Source organism: Hyla sarda, chromosome 1 (assembly GCF_029499605.1).
Source record: "Hyla sarda isolate aHylSar1 chromosome 1, aHylSar1.hap1, whole genome shotgun sequence".
Classification (NCBI taxonomy): Eukaryota; Metazoa; Chordata; class Amphibia; order Anura; family Hylidae; genus Hyla; species Hyla sarda.
In genome coordinates, this window is record NC_079189.1 from 328,396,975 (window position 1) to 328,417,186 (window position 20,212).

Here is a 20,212-nt window from a genome sequence, read left to right on the forward strand (position 1 = left end):
CCCTTGCATCCACTCTGGTTTCTCTTAGCAGGACATTTATCAAAACCTGTCCAGAGGAAAAGTTGCTGGGTTGCCCATAGCAACCAATCAGATAACTTCTTTCAATTTTTTAAAAGGCCTCTGAAAAATGAAAGAAGCAATCTGATTGGTTGTTATGGGCAACTCAGCAACGTTTACTTATGTAGGAAATAGCTGGATCCTACATGCCCATAAGCTGTAGGCTTAGTGCTAGCCTCATATCTATGGTGTAGGGTCCATCCCAAATGAAGTCACCTTATCGTGGTGGGATGGTACACACTATTTGGCCGAATGGTAAGCTAAGGAACTCTATTTTTCTCTATAACAGTATTGCAATGTAAAACCTGTTAGATTATACATAAAGCTTAGCACTAGCAGTGTGCTGCTGACATTTTTCTTGTTTGCATTGGTGACACATCCTCCTACTCATCATGATATCATGTAGTAGCCCATAAGTTTGGTAAGAAGTGTTAAGTCTAGGTGTCTGGAATTTTGCTATTTTTAATTTAAAAATTTTTTTTCAGAGTTATATTTAGCTTTACGGGAAAATAAATTTTTACACATTTGAGAACTGAGAAGCAATGTACGATTGCTTTACCATTAGTGCACTATTTGCTTGCTGATAGCCATCCCTCTAGACGATGAAAAGCTTTATAAAAATATTAACTGTCCAACTTTGTTAATAGCAAGGAATTCATTTGTATGTGTGATGAGGGCCGGAGAGTGAAAGACCTTGTAGCTGGGAAACTGTCTGAGAACTTCTGTTTAATGGGGACTGGTTTAGCTTTCAGAAAGGAAAAGTCCATGCAGAGAAGAAGGACAATGACTCTCTTGTGTTGCAAGGCTGCCACACAGGAAGGGCAGCTGAAGGTCATAGCAAAGCCTGTGCACTACCAACTACATTAACAGAAAAAGAAATGGATGTGTGGACTGCTGAGTTTTCTTCACTTCAAGTACTTGAGAAAAATCACAGAGTGGAAACAAAATGATTGTTCCAATCTAACACTAAATATAACCAGAGGTGTGGACTAAAAGCAAAAAAAAAAAAAATCACATAGATATATACCTTCTGTGGACTATATCTGCCCAGACATGAGTGTATACTAATAATTTATTATATATAGTTTTTATAATTACTTGTATGCTTATTAAATCTCTTTTTGCCCTACTCACGTTCCTAAATTTAGGCTTTTTTAAGTTTAGGTCCCCATCACATTTTTTGAATTGTCATTTCCCTCTCACCTCTTGGTTAATTTCCCCTTGCAATATAATAGGAAAGGATCATCATCATGATTGGGGCCTTCCTGTTTAGGAGGTGGGCACCCCAAGAAGCAGGGAACCCAAGAAGCAGGGAAAGAGTTTTTAAGGGGCGGGTGGCGCGGGTTAGCCCTACAGCATTGTAAGCACTGATTCCCTTGTCATTCCCTGTTTATCTAGTTGTTCTTATGCCCGATTGTCCAATCTGTTATATAATTTTTCCAGACTAACCGTGAACATTTGGTTATTGTAACATTTTAGGTGTATGATTAAAAGCCTGTTGTTGCCTATTTGGTGTTATTTTCTCTGTGATTTTTTTCTATACAACACTTTGAAAACATTGCTATGAAATAGCTTTTCTTGCAACTTGGCTTTACATATTTCCCAGATTGCCTAATAATGCTCTTTTGCTAGCATTTTAGAATGTGTTGGTATAAAGCCCCACCAAGTGGTCACTATAATGCACATTCTGCTATTTTCTGCAGATTTCACGTAAATGAAGCATTTTGTATAAACAGGAGAATGCTGCTATATGTATAAATATTCTAGAAACGTATTCAGTTGGTACATTTAGTATTTTTTGACAACAACTTTCTAAAGCACTTGACCACCTGCAGAATTCCCCAGTGACCAATACTTTCGCAGAAAGGGAATAAAATAACTACCGTATATACTCGAGTATAAGCCGACCCGAGTATAAGCCGAGACCCCTAATTTCAACCCAAAATCCCAGGAAAAGTTATTGACTCGAGTATAAGCCTAGGGTGGGAAATACCTCATCCCCCCCTGTCATCATCCAGACCCGTCATTAACATCCTCATCATCCCCTTGTCATCATCCCACACATCCCCCCTTCATCATCCCCTTGTCATCATCCCACACATCCCCTTATCATCCCACACATCCCCCCTTCATCATCCCCTTGTCATCATCCCACACATCCCCTTATCATCCCACACATCCCCCCTTCATCATCCCCTGGTCATCATCCCACACATCCCCCCTTCATCATCCCCTTGTCATCATCCCACACATCCCCCCTTCATCATCCCCTTGTCATCATCCCACACATCCCCTTATCCCACACATCCCCCCTTCATCATCCCCTTGTCATCATCCCACACATCCCCTTATCCCACACATCCCCCCTTCATCATCCCCTTGTCATCATCCCACACATCCCCCCTTCATCATCCCCTTGTCATCATCCCACACATCCCCTTATCATCCCACACATCCCCCCTTCATCATCCCCTTGTAATCATCCCACACCCCCCCCCTTCATCATCCCCACCCCCCTTCATCATCCCCACACCCCCCCCCCTTCATCATCCTCTTCTCATCATTCGCCCTCAGTGGTCTTCAACCTGCGGACCTCCAGAGGTTTCAAAACTACAACTCCCAGCAAGCCCGGGCAGCCATCGGCTGTCCGGGCTTGCTGGGAGTTGTAGTTTTGAAACCTCCGGAGGTCCGCAGGTTGAAGACCACTGCGGCCTTCAACATGCGGACCTCCAGAGGTTTCAAAACTACAACTCCCAGCAAGCCCGGGCAGCCATCGGCTGTCCGGGCTTGCTGGGAGTTGTAGTTTTGAAACCTCCGGAGGTCCGCAGGTTGAAGACCACTGCGGCCTTCAACATGCGGACCTCCAGAGGTTTCAAAACTACAACTCCCAGCAAGCCCGGGCAGCCATCGGCTGTCCGGGCTTGCTGGGAGTTGTAGTTTTGAAACCTCCGGAGGTCCGCAGGTTGAAGACCACTGCGGCCTTCAACATCATCCAGCCCCCTCTCACCCCCTTTAGTTCTGAGTACTCACCTCCGCTCGGCGCTGGTCCGGTCCTGCAGGGCTGTCCGGTAAGGAGGTGGTCCGGTGAGGAGGTGGTCCGGGCTGCTATCTTCACCGGGGGCGCCTCTTCTCCGCGCTTCCGGCCCGGAATAGAGCCGTTGCCTTGACAACGACGTATCTGCGTCGTTGTCAAGGCAACGTGACTATTCTGAGGCCGGGCCCGAAGCGCTTAGAAGAGGCCTCCCCGGTGAAGATAGCAGCCCGGACCACCTCCTCACCGGACCACCTCCTTACCGGACAGCCCTGCAGGACCGGACCAGCGCCGAGCGGAGGTGAGTACTCAGAACTAAAGGGGGTGAGAGGGGGCTGGATGATGTTGAAGGCCGCAGTGGTCTTCAACCTGCGGACCTCCGGAGGTTTCAAAACTACAACTCCCAGCAAGCCCGGACAGCCGATGGCTGCCCGGGCTTGCTGGGAGTTGTAGTTTTGAAACCTCTGGAGGTCCGCAGGTTGAAGACCACTGCGGGTGGGGGAGTTCACTCGAGTATAAGCCGAGGGGGGTGTTTTCAGCACGAAAAATCGTGCTGAAAAACTCGGCCTATACTCGAGTATATACGGTATATCTCCCCTGTTGTTTTTACAGCAGTGGTATATTTTGCAATGATGGACAGAGAATTCACCAACACCCATTTCTCTATGTCAGAGGCAACCTCTAAGGTCTTGGGATGGCAGTAAAACCTTAGCTAGTTTTTGGGGGTTTTATAGTACATTTATCCATATAAGAAAAAACATTATGACATATTTTTAAATGTACAAAATGGTATGATTCTATTGCTATTTCACTGAATAATATATATATATTTTAAATTTACAGTATATATTGTGACAGCTTGGAGGCAAAATTAGCTCACAGGGTCAACAACTATGGGGTATGATGGTTGGCACACCAAATATTCTAAATCCAGGCTGGGTTTCCACTTTTTTTTTTTTTTTTTAATACTGCTACTGCAGTTTTCAAGCCAAAACCAGAAGTGTATTTAAAAGGAATGAGAAATAGAAAGGAAGGACTTCTACTTCTCCTTCCTGCTTGATCCACTTCTGGCTTCAGCTCAAAAACTGCACACAGGGCGCATCCACAGTGTATTTCATGCATTGGATGTGCCAACAACAGTGAGGGACTGCAGAGCGAGCTCTTAGCTACGGCCGATTAGCTGTGTGTGTGATTAGTGGTGTGTTTTCCGGTGTAGAAATCTGACTCTACGAGCAGGCAAACAAAGCTACCTGGCCGCAGCCAGGAGTTTACTCTGCAGTCCCTCTGTGACTGCTTCCTGCGCATTCACAGCTTGAAGTCTCCTGGGGATGCGCCCTGTGTTACCCTGCCCTGGAACTGACCAAAACTGGGTCAGGTCACCCATATACAATTTAATGGTGAGGCCAGAGCACTGTATGCAGTAAAAGAATAGTCATTTTATCTATTTGTGTTTCTGTTTTTCTATTTTTCTGTTTCTCTGTTTAGGAAAGGTATATACATTTTTTGATAGTTGATGGACTTGGAGGAAAAGCTTGAAAGATTGACTGGCTTACCAAGGAAATGGGTGAAGAGGACACACAGGAAGTGTTTTAACATCTTAAACACATTCAAAGTTTCAATAGTCCCCCACAGAACACTAGTGTGGTGATTTAATTGTGGTAAGCAAAAAGATGATGTTTTTGGTGCCAGAAATTGGGGTATGTATGAGGAGTATAGTGTAGGTTGACAATAAATGTGGTGTCCATCAGGACACAATCTGCAAGCAGGACTGCAGGCAGGACCAGAAGGAGGACCCCTGGTGGCCAAACTTTTAGTGGTTAATTTAACACATAAAGTTACACAATTCTATTATGAGTTATATTAGAAAGGTAATTCAAATAGGCTTATCTATATCATATACATTTTTATTACTAGTGACAGGTACCATGTAACTAAAATAATTTACTTTCGCCCCCTGTTTGACAGGGGTTGTGTGGGGACATCTCAGTTTCAGTAACAATACAATATTTCTAGAAACGTACATCTATTCATACTACGTTGGGTTTATATAGTTGCATGATTGCTATCAAAATGTAGTCTTTGTTGTGTTTATAAACATTAAGTCGAAGGCTGCTATAAATTAGAGGCACCTGGAATTCATTCTGAACAGCAAAGAATGAGGTCTTCTTGTGACATCACTAAATTGGGAGCAGATGCACCAAGATGAGTCAGGAAAAAAATTATAAGAAACACTGCAGTCATAGAAGGGTATTCTTTAATACCATAGATATAATAGCTTGAAACACTGAAATCATTTAGACACAACTTTTTACTGTGACAATTTGGTCATGGTGTGTGAATTGAGCCTTAGAACATCATTTTTTGAGTATTTTCTCTTTTTTCTTTGTGGTTTTTTTTTTGCATCTTTTTGAGGCATTTCATGCTATCAGCAGCTGTCCTGTGCTTTGTGGACAGACCATGCACTGATGTGCAGCCTGCTCTGACTGCTGACCAGTCATTTATCAGCTTTTTTCTTCATGTGGGTGGGTTGTTTGTTTGTTTTTTTGCACCTTTTATGGGTGTTTGCAGTCCATGCCACCAGCAGCTTTACTGTGCGGTGTGAACAGACTATACCCCTTGTGCAGCCTGCCTTGATTGCTGATCTTCAGCTTTTTAACCTGTTAAGGACCCAGTGCATATGGGTAGGTCCTGACACCCTGGTACTTAAGGACCCAGGACGTACCTGTACGTCCGTGGAAATTTCGGTCCCCGCCGCGCACCGGGCAGGGACCGGACTGGGTGACTGCTGATATCGATCAGCAGGCACCTCATGCAAATGCCCAGGGGGGTCTGATGACCACCTCCACATGTCGGCAATCGTCGCAAATCGCCGGTGAATTCACACCAGCGATTTGCGACAATCGCAGGTGACCTGGAAAATAAGGTTGATCAGGGTTGTCCAAGACACCCACGATCCCCTTGAAAGGATAGGAGTGAGGTGGCAGGGGTGCCACCCCTCCTATCTCTGCTATTGGTCGTCTAGAAGCGACGACCAATAGCAGATCGGGGGTGGGGGGGGTTAACTTTCGGTTTCCCCGTTCTGCCCACCCACAATAGGCAGGGCAGAACGGGGAAACCGAGGAGGACCAGCGCCGAAGGTCCACTTATGCATTGGCGGCGGCGGAGGCAACGACCGGTGGAGGTGATCGGAGGCAGCAGAGGACGGCGATGCAGCTCCCTGGATACTACGGAAGCCTGTGAGTTGCCTAGCAACATCTGGAGGGCTACAGTTTGAGACCACTATACAGTGATCTCTAAACTGTAGCCCTCCAGATGTTGCAAAACTACAACTCCCAGCATGCCCTGACAGCTGTTTGGGCATGCTGGGATTTGCAGTTTTGCAACAGCTGGAGGGCTACAGTTTGGAGATCACTGTGCAGTGAATTCTAAACTGTGGCCCTCTATATCTTGCAAAACTACAACTCCTAGCATGCTGGCATCTGGAGGGCCACAGTTTGGAGATCACGGTGCAGTGGATTCTAAGCTGTAGCCCTCCAGATGTTGCAAAACTGCAAATCCCAGCATGCCCAAACAGCAAACAGCTGTCTCGGCATGCTGGGAGTTGTAGTTGCGTACCTCCAGCTGTTGCATAACTACATCTCCCAGCATGCCCTTCAGCGATCAGTACATGCTGGGAGTTGTAGTTTTACAACAGCTGGAGGCACACAGGATGGAAAATACTGAGTTAGGTAACAGAACCTAACTGAAGGTTTTTGAACTAGTGTGCCTCCAGCTGTGGCAAAAATACTACTCCCAGCATGCACGGTCTGTCAGTACATGCTGGGAGTTGTAGTTTTGAAACAGCTGGAGTTCTCCCCCCCCCCCCCCCCATGTGGATGGGTATAGGGTACATTCACACGGGCGGGTTTAAAGTAAGTTTCCTGCTTAAAGTGTGATCTGAGGCAAATTTTTCGCCACAGCGCAAACTCCTGGTGGGAAACTCACTGTAAACCCACCAGTACGAATGTACCCTAAAAACACTACACAAACATATAATAAAGGGTAAAACACTACATATACACCCCCTTACACTGTCCCCCCAATAAAAATGAAAAAGTATTGTATGGCAGTGTTTCCAAAACGGAGCCTCCAGCTGTTGCAAAACAACAACTCCCAGCATTTCCGGACAGCCACCGTAGAATACCCCTATGTCCACCCCTATGCAATCCCTAATTTAGTCCTCAAATGCACATGACGCTCTTTCACTTCAGAGCCCTGTCGTATTTCAAGGAAACAGTTTAGGGCCACATATGGGGTATTTCTGTACTCGGGAGAAATTGCACTACAAATTTTGGGGGGCTTTTTCTCCTTTTACCCCTAATGAACAGGAAAAGCTGGGGGCTACACCAGCCTGTTAGTGTAAAAAAATAGAAATGTTTACACTAACATGCTGGTGTTGCCCCATACTTTTTATTTTCAAAAGCGGTGAAAGGAAAAAAAGACCCCCGAAATTTGTAACGCAATTTCTCCTGAGTACGGAAATACCCCATATATGGGCGTAAACTGCTCTGCAGGCACACAACAAGGCTCAGGAGTGAGAGCGCACTATGTACATTTGAGGCCTAAATTGGTGATTTGCGCAGGGGTGGCTGATTTTACAGCGGTTCTGACATAAACACAAAAAAATAAATACTCACATGTGACCCCATTTTTTGAAACTACACCGCTCACGGAATGTAACAATGGGTATAGTGAGCCTTAACATCCCACAGGCATTTGACGAATTTTCAAGTTGGATGGGAAAATAAAAAAAAAATGTTTCACTAAAATGCTTGTGTTACCCTAAATTTTTGTAAATGCACATGGCCCCTGACTTCCATTCCAAACAAATTCTCTTTCCAAAAGCTCAATGGCGTTCCTCCTCTTCTGAGCATTGTAGTGCGCCAGCAGAGCACTTGACGTCCACACATAGGGTATTTCCATACCATATAGGGTTACAAATTTTGGGGGTCATTTTCTTCTATTACCTCTTATAAAAATTTAAAAATTTGGGAAAAAACAGAATTTTTGTGAAATTTTTTTTTTTTCATTTACACATCCAGCGTTAACAAAAAGTCGTCAAACACCTGGGAGGTGTTAAGGCTCACTGTACCCCTTGTTACGTTCCCTGAGGGGTGTAGTTTCCAAAATAGCATGCCATGTGGGTTTTATTTTTAATTTTTTTGCTGTTCTGGCACCATAGGGGCTTCCTAAATGTGACATGCCCCCCAAAAACCATTTCAGCAAAATTTGCTTTCCAAAAGCCAAATGTGACTCCTTCTGTTCTGAGTATTGTAGTGCGCCAGCAGAGCCCTTGACCTCCACACATGAATATGACATATTTTCAGTTGTTTCACACTTTCTTGTTATGTCTATAATTCCACATGTGTTAATTCATAGTTTTGATGCCTTCACTGTGAATCTACAATTTTCATAGTCATGAAAATAAAGAAAACTCTCTGAATGAGAAGGTGTGTCCAAACTTTTGGTCTGTACTGTATATATATATATATATATATATATATATATATATATATATAGGAATTTCAAAAAGAAAAGAACTTCCTCTATAGTATACATCATCTAAAAAGTACTGGAAGGATTGGGCTTTTTTAATAGAAGTAATTTGCAAATCTGTTTAACTTTCTGGCACCGGTTGATTTAAAAGAAAATGTTTTCCAGTGGAGTACCCCTCTTAAGCAATACACTGTGCCATACCACAATAACGTTTTTTAATACACTAACACAAACTCACCCCCACTCCCCCCATAAAAACATCCCTTAGGGTATTTTTAAGCGAAGGAGGTATACGCCATGATTACCTCAGATGGCGACAACGGTCAGTAGAGAGATGAAGACCCCACCTTCCTCCTCTCTTACTCCCCCACCTCATCGTCCATCCTAGAAGGTGGCGTTGACGGCACAGGACAATTCCACAACATCCCTGTGCAAGTGACCCTGTGCCCCATACCAGTACGAGTAACCCTGTTACCTGTACAACTTTCCCAACCCACCAGGCAAGTATCACTGTACTCCCTACAGGTAAACCTGTCTGGACTGTGATCCCCTGACTATGATCCCCTGATTCCTGTGTTTGTTAGCTGTCCAGTAATCGTGATTGACCACACAGTTTGTTGTCCTCCTTGTTGTCCTCCTGGGAGTTAGCAGGAAAATTGTGTGGGACATGTTGTACCCACTGCTGTATAAAGGTTATCATCTGTATGTAACCTGTATGTTTCTTTTATACCATCATCCTTCTCTTCAAATCCTTTGTGGAACTGTGCAGAAATATCAAGAGGCCTCCCAACATATCCCATCACAGCTCCAATCCCCAAGGGTGAGAGCAAAGTCCTTACTAGTGAAAACCTTTTGTTGGTCAGATATATGGACAAGAGGGAGGTTCTTATGCTAACCGCAATTCATGGTAACAACAGCAGTTCTCAAACCTTATGGCACTATGCACAAAACTCAGGCATGGGACGAAAAGGTTGTGGCGTACAATGCTTTTGTAAAATACAGAAGTGCAGGCAACACAGGGAAATTCCACCAGTGCTCATCCATGAAGGCCTGAAGAAGCAGGCTCAAGTAGCTCTGGAACTGGCGCCCAGATCGTACGAGACCAACACTTCCCAGATGAGGTATGCCTCACTGGAAAGAAAGGAGGGTGTAGGAAAGAAAAGAACAGAGATGGCGCTCCGATAGTGCCGTTAACCTTTTTAAAAGTTAGATGCGTATCGCAAGGATAGAATAAAGCCGCTCATCTTTTCCAGTTGTGCTATATGCAGGCACAACACTGGGACACGCCTTTGTATGGGTTGTGGCCAGGTCCGGGAGCCACCGATCGGCGGTACCACTGGCAACAGTCTGGATTTCAGCTGGAGGCAGGTTGCAGGTATCCCTGCCAGGGGATGGGCACAAATCTGACTTGCGGTTCGGCGCTTCACCGGGATGCAAAAGACAGTTCTCGCAGGCAGTAGACTGTGATAACTTTTTATTTACCGATATACAAAATTATACATAGGTCATAGCAGTACAGATGGGTGCACAGGAAAACGCTTTTCGAGAGTGGATTCCTCTCTTCGTCAGAGGACAAAGTGAGGAATCCCCTCTCGAAACACACCCTTTGGTACATTCCTTAACCAGCCTAGCGGTATTCCCGAGCGTGACTCGGGGTTAATTTTCGCTGCTAGAAGCGGTAACCCCGAGTCACGCTCGGGGTAGAATTGCAGAGTTGCTGTGCGGGCTGCACAGTATATCGCAAAAGCAATCGAATCGCGATTTTAGCTTTTTGCGATATAGCGATGCAGCCCCCGGGAAAATATGTGATTATCTGCTCGGGTCAGCTCCATTGGCGGGGGCCGGCCAGAGCAGGTAAAGACATATACTAAAAGTCAGTGTTTCTCAACCAGGGGGCCTGCAGATGTTGCAAAACTACAACTCTCAGCCAAAGGCTGTCCGGGCATGCTGGGAGTAGTAGTTTCACAACAGCTGGAGGCCCCCTGGTAGAAAAACACTGAGCTAAGTGTAAAAGTAAAAAGGAGGAAAATTAAAAAAAAAACTTTTGCTTACCTAATCCCGGTCCCTGCAGATGCCGTTCCCCTCCGTGCGCTCTGGTCCCTGCTCTCTTCACTATTCATCTTACAGGACCTTTCCCTTTTCAGCCAATCACAGGCCGCAGTGGTGTAAAGCCTGTGATTGGCTGAAGGGGAAATGGCTTGTTCTGCAGCAAATACACTAGGTTTGAAATCTGCCCGGCAAACCTAGTGTATTCTGCTGCAGGACAAGAAAAGGGGGGAATGTGACACAGGGGGGAATGTGACACAGGGGGGAATGTGACACAGGGGAGAATGTAACAGGGGGGGGGATGTGACATAGGGGGGAATGTGACAGAGGGGGGAATGTGACTAGAGGGAAGAATGTGACAAGGGGGGGATGTGACAGGGGGAGGGGAATGTGACATGAAGGGGGGATGTGACAAGGGGGGAGGAATGTGACAGGGGGGGAGTGGAATGTAACATGGAGGGGGGAGAATGTAACACGGTGGGGGGGGAGAATGTAACAAGGGGGGGAATGTGACGGGGGGATGAATGTGACAGGGGGATGAATGTGACAGGGGGGAATGTAACAAGGGGGGGAATGTGACAGGGGGGATGAATGTGACAGGGGGGATGAATGTGACAGGGGGGGAAGAATGTGACAGGGGGGGGAAGAATGTGACAGGGGGGATGAATGTGACAGGGGGGATGAATGTGACAGGGGGGGATGAATGTGACAAGGAGGGGAGAGAATGTGACAAGGGGGGGGTGTGACAAGGGGGGGGGGGGAATGTGACAAGGAGGGGGAGAATGTGATATGGGGGGGGGGGGGGGAAATGTGACAAGGGAGGGGGAATGTGACGGGGGGAGATGTGGAATTTCAATGCAAAAAATTGTACCGCTTTTGGTACAAATTTCCAGACAGAATCATACCACCAGGGAGGTTAAGGGGCGTAGTTTTAAAATTGCCATTTTTTTTATGTTAGAACCTCTGCAAATATTAGCCATTGCAGTGTAAATCACCACATTTAGGCCTCAAATGTTCTCGATGCTCTCTCACTCCTAAGCCCTGTTGTGCACCCGCACAGCACTAAACATCCACATATGGGGTATTGCCAAACAAATTTTGGGGGGCTTTTTATACTTTTACACCATGTGAAAACGAAAACTTTTGGGTTACACAAGCATTTTAGTGTAATAATTCACAGTTTTCATTTTCACAGCCCGCAAAAATCTGTCAAAAATCTGTCAAACACCTGTGAGGTACTCCTTGTTACAGGGGAACTTAAGGGGGTGTAGTTTTCAAATTGGTGTTACATGTGGGGGGTTTCTGCTATTCTGGCACCATAGGGTGCTTTGGCACCTAACTTTCATTTCAGCCAAATCCTCTCTCCAAAAGCTCCATGTCACTTCTTCTCTTCTGAGCGCTGACATGCGCCCCTAGAGCACTATACATTGGGGCAAAAAAGTGTTTAGTTAGCCACCAATTGTGCTTATCCCAGTTATCCCACTTAAAAATATTAAAGAGGCCTGTCATTTTCATCATAGGTTTATCTCAACTATGAGAGATATAATGAGAAAAAGAAATCCAAATCGCATTGTCTGATTATTAAAGAATTTATTTGCAAATTATGGTGGAAAATAAGTATTTGATCACCTACAAACAAGCAAGATTTCTGGCTCTCACAGACCTGCAACTTCTTCTTCAAGAGTCTACTCTGTCCTCCACTCGTTACCTGTATTAATGGCACCTGTTTGAACTTGTTATCTGTATAAAAGACACCTGTCCACAACCGTCAACAATCACACTCCATCATGAAAAGCCAGACGTGTTCCCCTGCTTAAGCCAGTACATTTCCGGGCCCATCTGAAGTTGCTAGAGAGCATTTGGATGATGCAGAAGAGTATTGGGAGAATGTCATATGGTCAGAAAAGTAGAACTTTTTGGTAAAAACTCAACTCATCTTGTTTCAGGAGAAAGAATGCTGAGTTGCAGCCAAAGAACACCATACCTATTTTGAAGCATGGGGGTGGAAACATCATTCTTTGGGGCTATTTTTCTGCTAAGGGACAAGGACAACTGATCCGTGTAAAGGAAAGAATGAATGGGGCCATGTATGGTGAGATTTTGAGTGAAAACCTCCTTCCGTCAGCAAGGGCATTGCAGATGAAACATGGCTGGGTCTTTCAGCATGACAATGATCCCAAGCACACCAGGCAACAGGCAACGGAGAGTGGCTTCGTAAGAAGCATTTCAAGGTCCTGGAGTGGCCTAGCCAGTCTCCGAATCTCAACCCTATAGAAAACCTTTTGAGGGAGTTAAAAGTCTGTGTTGCCCAGCGACAGCCCTAAAACATCACTGCTCTAGAGGAGATCTGCATGGGCCAAAATACCAGCAACAGTGTGTGAAAACCTTGTGAAGACTTACAGAAAATGTTTGACCTCAGTCATTGCCAACAAAGGGTATATAACAAAGTATTGAGATGAACTTTTGTTATTGACTAAATTCTTATTTTCCACCATAATTAGCAAAAAAAATTCTTTAAAAATCAGACGATGTGATTTTATGGATTTTTTTTTTCTTATGATGTCTCTCATAGTTGAGGTATACCTATGATGAAAATTACAGACCTCTCATCTTTTTAAGTGGGAGAATTTGCACAATTGGTGGCTGAATAAATACTTTTTTTTGCCCCACTGTATGTTCACATTTGGGGTATTTTCTTACTTTGTACAAATTGTGTTATTAATTTTGAGGGTATTTTTCTCCCTTTACCCCTTGTAAAAATGCAAAATTAGAGGATACATCAGCATTTAAGTGCAAAACTGTAGTTTGTTTTTTTCATGACCCACTGGTCCAAAATTGTGTCAAACACCTGTTAAATGCTCACTCTACCCCTTGTAAGATTTCTTTGAAGTGTGTAGTTTCCAAAATGAATTCATTTGTGGGGGATTTTCACTGACATGACACTGTGGGGGCTTTGTAAACGTGACATGGTCTCCAAAATATTCCAGCCAAATTTTCTATCTGCTAAAGCCAAATGTTACTGCTCTTCTGAGCCCTGCCGTGCACCCACAGAGCACTTTATGTCTACATATGGAGTATTTCCATACTCAGGAGGAATTGCTTTACAAATTTTTTTCTTCTTTCACCTCTTGAGAAAATGAAAAAAATAGGTGTTAAAGGGGTATTCCAGTTTTTTTTATTTTATTTGACTATGCTACAGGGGCTGTTAAGTTAGCTTAGTTCATAATATAGTGTCTGTACCTTGGTTTGATGATGATCCCGCAATTCTTCTGTGATTTTTGGCCCCATGTTTATTTTTAACAGCATACAAAATAAGTGTTTTCACAGGTTGCAGTGTGGCCTGAGACATTACATCGCTAGTCAAGTGTTCAGAAGGAGCCTGTCTTTGCTTCAATTGGTGGAGTGACCACTGGGTGGAAAATAGATCATTTTGCAGTGAATTGTGGTAATGCAACAGCTGGAGACACCCTGGTTAGAAAACACTGGTTTAATGCATTGAAAGCAGCACAGGTGTGTTTCAATGGGTAAGCTGGCTGATGTGTGGGAGGAAGAAAAATGACCTCACACTTACAAACAAGGAATTATGGGACATGTACTTCTAGGGAGGGAACTCCACAGTGTTATGGTTCACTCAGAACATAGCTGTTTAGCTCCAAGACTAGCACAGATCCTTCCTAAGCATGTCCATTACTGTCTGACAGGGAAGTACTAAAATCAACTTATGGTAGATAACCTCTTTAACTCCTTAACGACGAGCGCTGTAAATGTACGGCACTGCAAAGAGTCCCTTCGCACACAGCGCCGTACATTTACGGTGCTGTGTTCCTTGACGCGGTGATCAGAATGGGATGACTGCTAATATCAGTCCCACTCCCCCTTGTTGGCGATCTCTGTGATTCGCCAGTCAATTCTGACCGGCAAATCACGGCTTTTCCGGGCTTATTGGGTCTCTGGTGACCCGATCAGGGATGATCAGAGCTTTCAGATACAGCCCTGATCATCCTAAGGGATAGGAGCCTGGTGGCAGGGGTGCCACCTCCTCCTATCCCCTGCGGTTAGCCGGTCAGGACTGACTGGCCAATGGTAGTTGGGGGCAGGGGGGGGGGTTAAATTTGACATCCTTGCTCTGCCCTCCCCTGGAAGTCCAGGCAAAGCAGGGTAAAGACAGTTACCAGCAGCAGACAGCGGGGGGCGGCGGCAGACAGCGGAGGGACGGCGGCGGGGAGGACCAGTGGCAGAAGATGCAGGCGGCGGAGACAGAGGCAGCAGTGAAGATCTGGTAAGTCATCTTCACTGCAGCCTTGTAGTTTCACAACTACAAATCCCAGCATTCCCAGACAGTCAAAGGTTTTAGTTTTTCAATATCTGGAGGGCTACAGTTTGGAGACCACTGTACAGTGGTTTTCAAACTGTGCACTTCCAGGTGTTGCAAAACTACAACTCTCAGCTTGCCCAGACAGTCCAGGCATGCTGAGGGTTGTAGTTCGGCAACATCTGAAGGGCTAGACATTGCAAAACTACAACTCCCAGCATGCAATTCGGCTGTCCAAGCATGCTGGGAGTTGTAGTTTTGCAATAACTGGGAGCACACTGTTTGGGAAACACTGTCTATTTGCTAACTCAGTGTTTCCCAACATGTGTGCCTCCAGCTATTGCAAAACTACAACTCCCAGAACGCACGGACAGACCATGCATGCTGGGAGTTGTAGTTTTGCAACAGCTGGAGGTACACTGGTGTGGAAACACTGCGGTAGTCTGTTACCTAACTTAGTGTTTCCCAACCAGTGTGTCTCCAGCTGTTGCATAACTACAACTCCCATCATGCACAATCTGTACAGGGAAAATTCACACGGGTAGGGGTTTACAGTGTTTTTCCTGCTTTAAGTTTTAGCTGCGGCCCGTGTGACTGTATCCTAAAAACACTACACTACACTTACACAAAATAAAGAGTAAAACAATACATACCCCTACACAGTCCCCCCCCCCCCCCCAATAAAAATAAAAAAAAAATTGTGTGGCACTGTTTCCAAAACGGAGCCTGCAGCTGTTGCAAGATAACTCCCAGTATTGCCGCACAGCCATTGACTGTCCAGGCATGCTGGGAGTTTTGCAATAGCTGGAGGCACCCTGTTTGGGCCTCAAATGCGCATGGCGCTCTCTCACTCCGGAGCCCTGTAGTATATCAAGGCAACAGTTTAGAGCCACATATGGGGTATTTCCGTACTCGGGAGAAATTGCGCAACAAATTTTTGGGGGCTTTATCTCCTTTTACCCCTTATGAAAAGGTAAAGTTGGGGTCTACACCAGGATGTTAGTGTAAAAACATTACATTTTCTACACTAACATGCTGGTGTTGCCCCATACTTTTCATTTTCATAAGAGGTAAAAGGAAAAATAGACTCCCAAAATTTGAACCGCAGTTTCTCCCGAGTACGGAAATACCCCATATTTGGACATAAAATGCTCTGCGGGCACACAACAAGGCTCAGGAGTCAGAGCTCACCATGTACATTTGAGGCCTAAACTGGTGATTTGCACAGGGGTGGCTGCTGGTTACAGCAGTTCTGACATAAATGCAAGGAAAAAACCCACCCACATGTGACCCTATTTTGGAAACTACAACCCTCACGGAACGTAACAAGGGGTATAGTGAGCCTTAACACCCCACAGGTGTTTGACATATTTTTGTTAAATTTGGATATGAAAATAAAAAATTTGATTTTTTTCACTAAAATGCTGTTACCCCAAAGTTTTCATTTTCACAAGGGGTTATAGGAAAAACACTATACAAATTTTGTAACACCATTTCTTCTGAGTAAGAACATACCCCATATGGGGATGTCAAGTGCTCTGCGGATGAACTATAATGCTCAGAGAGAGGGAGTGCCATTGGGCTTCAGGAGAGAGAATTTTTCCGGAATTGAAGACCATGTGCGTTTACAAAGCCCCCATTATGTCAGAACAGTGGAACCCCCTCACATGTGACCCCATTTTGGAAACTACACCCTTCAAGGAATGTAACAAGGGGTACAGTGAGCATTTACCCCCCACAGGTTTCTGACAGTTTTTTTGAACAATGGTCCGTGAAAATGAAAAATGTAATGCTTTATTTGCACAGCCCACTGTTCCAAAGATCTGTCAAGCGCCAGTGGGGTGTAAATACTCACTGCACCTCTTATTACATTCTGTGAGGGGTATAGTTTCTGAAATGGTGTCACATGTAGGGGGGTCCACTGTTCTGGTAGCACGGGGGCTTTGTAAACGCACATGGCCCCCTACTTCCATTCCAACCAAATTCTCTCTCCAAAAGCCCAATGTCGCTCCTTCTCTTATGTGCATTGTAGTTTGCCCACAGAGCACTTTACATCCACATATGGGGTATTTCCATACTCAGAAGAAAAAGTCCCCCAAAATGTGTAACACTATTTCTTCTATTACCCCTTGTGTAAATGAAAAATTTGGGGTAACACCGGCATTTTAGTGAAAAAAAATTTTTTTTTCATTTTCACGTCCAACTTTACTGAAAATTCGTCAAACACCTATGGGATGTTAAGGCTCACTGTACCCCTTGTTACATTCCTGGAGGGGTATAGTTTCCCATATAGTGTACCATGTGTTTTTTTTTTTCTTTTTTGCTGTTCAGGCACCGTGGGGGCTTTCTAAATGAGACATGCCCCACAAAAACCATTTCAGCAGAATTTGCTTTCCAAAAGCCCAATGTTGCTCCTTCCCTTCTGAGCCCTCTAGTGCACCCACAGAACACTTTACATACACATGAGGTATTTCCTTACTCGAGAGAAATGGGGTTACAAATTTTGGGGGACATTTTCACCTATTACTCTACTATTTGTGTGTAGTTTCCCAAACAGTGTGCCATGTGGGTGCTTTTTGCTGTTCTGGCACCACGGGGCTTCCTAAAAGCGATATGCCCCACAAAAAGATTTCTAAGGCTCCTCAAATCCGCTTTAAAAATGAAATGGTCCCTAAAAAAAAAAAAAAATGTCTACATTTTCAGGTAAATTTAGAAAATTGCTTGTAAACTTTGAAACCCACTAATGTCTTCTAAAAGTAAAATCATGTCTATTTTATGATGCCAACATAAAGTAGATATATTGTTTATGTGAATCAACATGTCATTTGTTTGACATGACCATTTCTTTTACAAGCAGAGAATTTCAAATTACGAAAAATGCAAATTTTCCCTTTTTTTTTAATGAAATTTTGGAATCAATGAAAATTTACCACTCATCATAAAGTGGGGTCCCAGCGGACGGGTCCCTTGCGATCAGACATGTTATCCCCTATCCTTTGAATATTGGATAACATGCCTAGGGGCAGAATACCACTTTAAGGCCAAAACAGGCTGTGTCACTATGGGTACGTTCACACTGCTGAATCTCTGCTCGCAGAATTCGACAAGCGTAGATTCCGTCTGGCGGCCGCCGCCGAAAATACCGCAGTAGGACCGCGCGGCACTATGCGGTCACCATTGACAGCTATGCAGTGCTCGCGGAATTCCGCACAAAGAATTAACATGTTCATTCTCTATGCAGAACAATTACAGTGGTGGAATTGTCTGCGGCTGAAATTCCTCAGTGTGAACGAGTCTTGCGGGAAACCCACACACTGATGGTAATGTTCACTGCGAGGAATTCCACTCGTAGAACTCTGCGGATATTCAGCAGTGTGAATGTACCGTAAGGGGTTAAATAAAAGAGTCAGCAAACATTTAAAACAAAAATTTTAAAGTACAATTCTTTTGCATAATACATTTTTATATTTTTTTTATTTCTATTGAAATGTATAAATACAATTTGAGCATTATATTAGCTTGGTATTGTAAGGCATTTCACACACTAGCGTCGCGGCTTTTGTTTATGAGCCATGACAGCAAAGCTGGATCTATTTTTCAATCCAAACAGACCTCATTGACTGTCCAGGTTTTCATATTTTTTGACAGATAGAATAGAACTCCAGACTGCATAATTCATTATACAAAAAGGCAGATGAAAAACCACAACCTTCAAAGGCAAGTGTGAACAAGGTCTATGCCCTACTCTGTACTTTAATTTCCTTAATTGTTTTTTTTTTAACCATGACTAGGCCTTGATTCACAAGTGACCACTGTTAATACAATCTTTGCTGTTATTTATACTGTTATTTTTACTTGATTTTTGAATAGCCTTAATATGTCTCATACCTCTATGAGTAATCTCATACCGCCGATGCCGCGCTCCCCTTGTTAGAGTTCAAAATGTAATAATGAACAAATGTAACCTCAAGGCCTCCACAACACAGGACCTTTATTATTTTGGCAGGCAATGAATGACATTCCTTAGATATGCTGCTTTGAGAATAAGCCTGCGAGCAATTGCTTTGATTATCCGAAATCTTCTGCAGCCGTTATTGCTAAATGGAGGAACACACTGGTAGAGGAAGATGTGAGCATACGATTACATAGCCATCACTGACAGGCATGTCACACTCGGAGATCTGATCTCGGCGGCATACACACAGGTGGCATGCTCCTACAATATCTGCAATGTCTGGGTAACAGTGACATTATTCAAGGCTGAAACCTTATCACTACATATCATCTTTAAAATGGCTTTTGTCATATGTTCTGCATTGTGATAAAAAGTGATGTCAATGCTACATGTGTCTATTTACTAGGCAAATAACAGGTGACAGAATTATGCCAATTGCTATCACATTTGGAATCCTGGGCAGTGGCCCAAGGCCTTCAATCTAGATGCAAAGTTGGGGAATTTCAGACACACAGTACAGGCGTCATTCCTTTGGATGCATGTGTTAGATATCATATTCTATTCAATTTGACTGCATTGAATGTGTACAGTATATACCATTTCTGTTGGTTTCATTAGAATGGATTAAATCTATACCAGATTGTATACTGTTTTCGTTTATATAATTTTCTGTTTCATTTTGAGGGCTGCCGTGTTGCCTTCAGAGGCAGATGAAAGTTTGGGGAGGTCACCGGGCTGAATGTTTGGTGTTTCTTCTGTCTCTTTTGATAGGTTTATATGATGCAAAACTAAGCTGGTATATACATTATTTAATATGGTCGGTCCTGCCATGTTTGGATCAGTAGAGAATCCAAAGCTATGTTCTCAACACAGTTATTCGTTACATGGCATATATAAATTGGGAGTATTGGCTGTATTGGAAACAAACAAAAAAGTGAAAGAGTAGATATTATGGTAAACTTTTCTAGTGGTGGACCCCACTGTAAATTAAAGTGCAGTCTTTTGGGCTATTAATTTCCTTAAATGGGCACTCTCATTAAAAAAAAAATTGCCTATTGCACTCCTTATGGTAAATAAAAAAAATCTTTCTATTTTACTTTGTTTAAAAAAAATTAAGTTTTATATGTTTTATTTATGTTTAAAAAAGCTGCCAGTAGGTGTGTCCCTACTTGTCCAGAGCACATTTCCCCATATCTCTTGCACAGACTTTGGACTCAGGAAAGCAGTCTGGAGGTCTGGAGTGCTGATGGGGGGGGGGGTGCAAGTCTCAGCCGCA

General features: G+C 44.0%; 1 protein-coding gene across 3 annotated transcripts in view; it reads left to right on the forward strand.

Annotated features, from left to right (window-relative positions):
• LOC130306782 (thioredoxin-like) overlaps positions 1–20,212 on the forward strand; it is a 142,580-nt gene that overhangs the window by 62,197 nt on the left and 60,171 nt on the right. The window contains exon 1 of one of the 3 annotated variants that reach the window (XM_056552130.1): positions 19,054–19,186. The exons of 1 other annotated variant lie outside the window; for it this stretch is intronic. The gene's annotated coding sequence lies outside the window, so the exon portion shown is untranslated. Of the gene's footprint in view, positions 1–19,053; positions 19,220–20,212 lie in introns of those variants that run through there. One more of the 3 variants, XM_056552129.1, reaches the window with a different exon arrangement.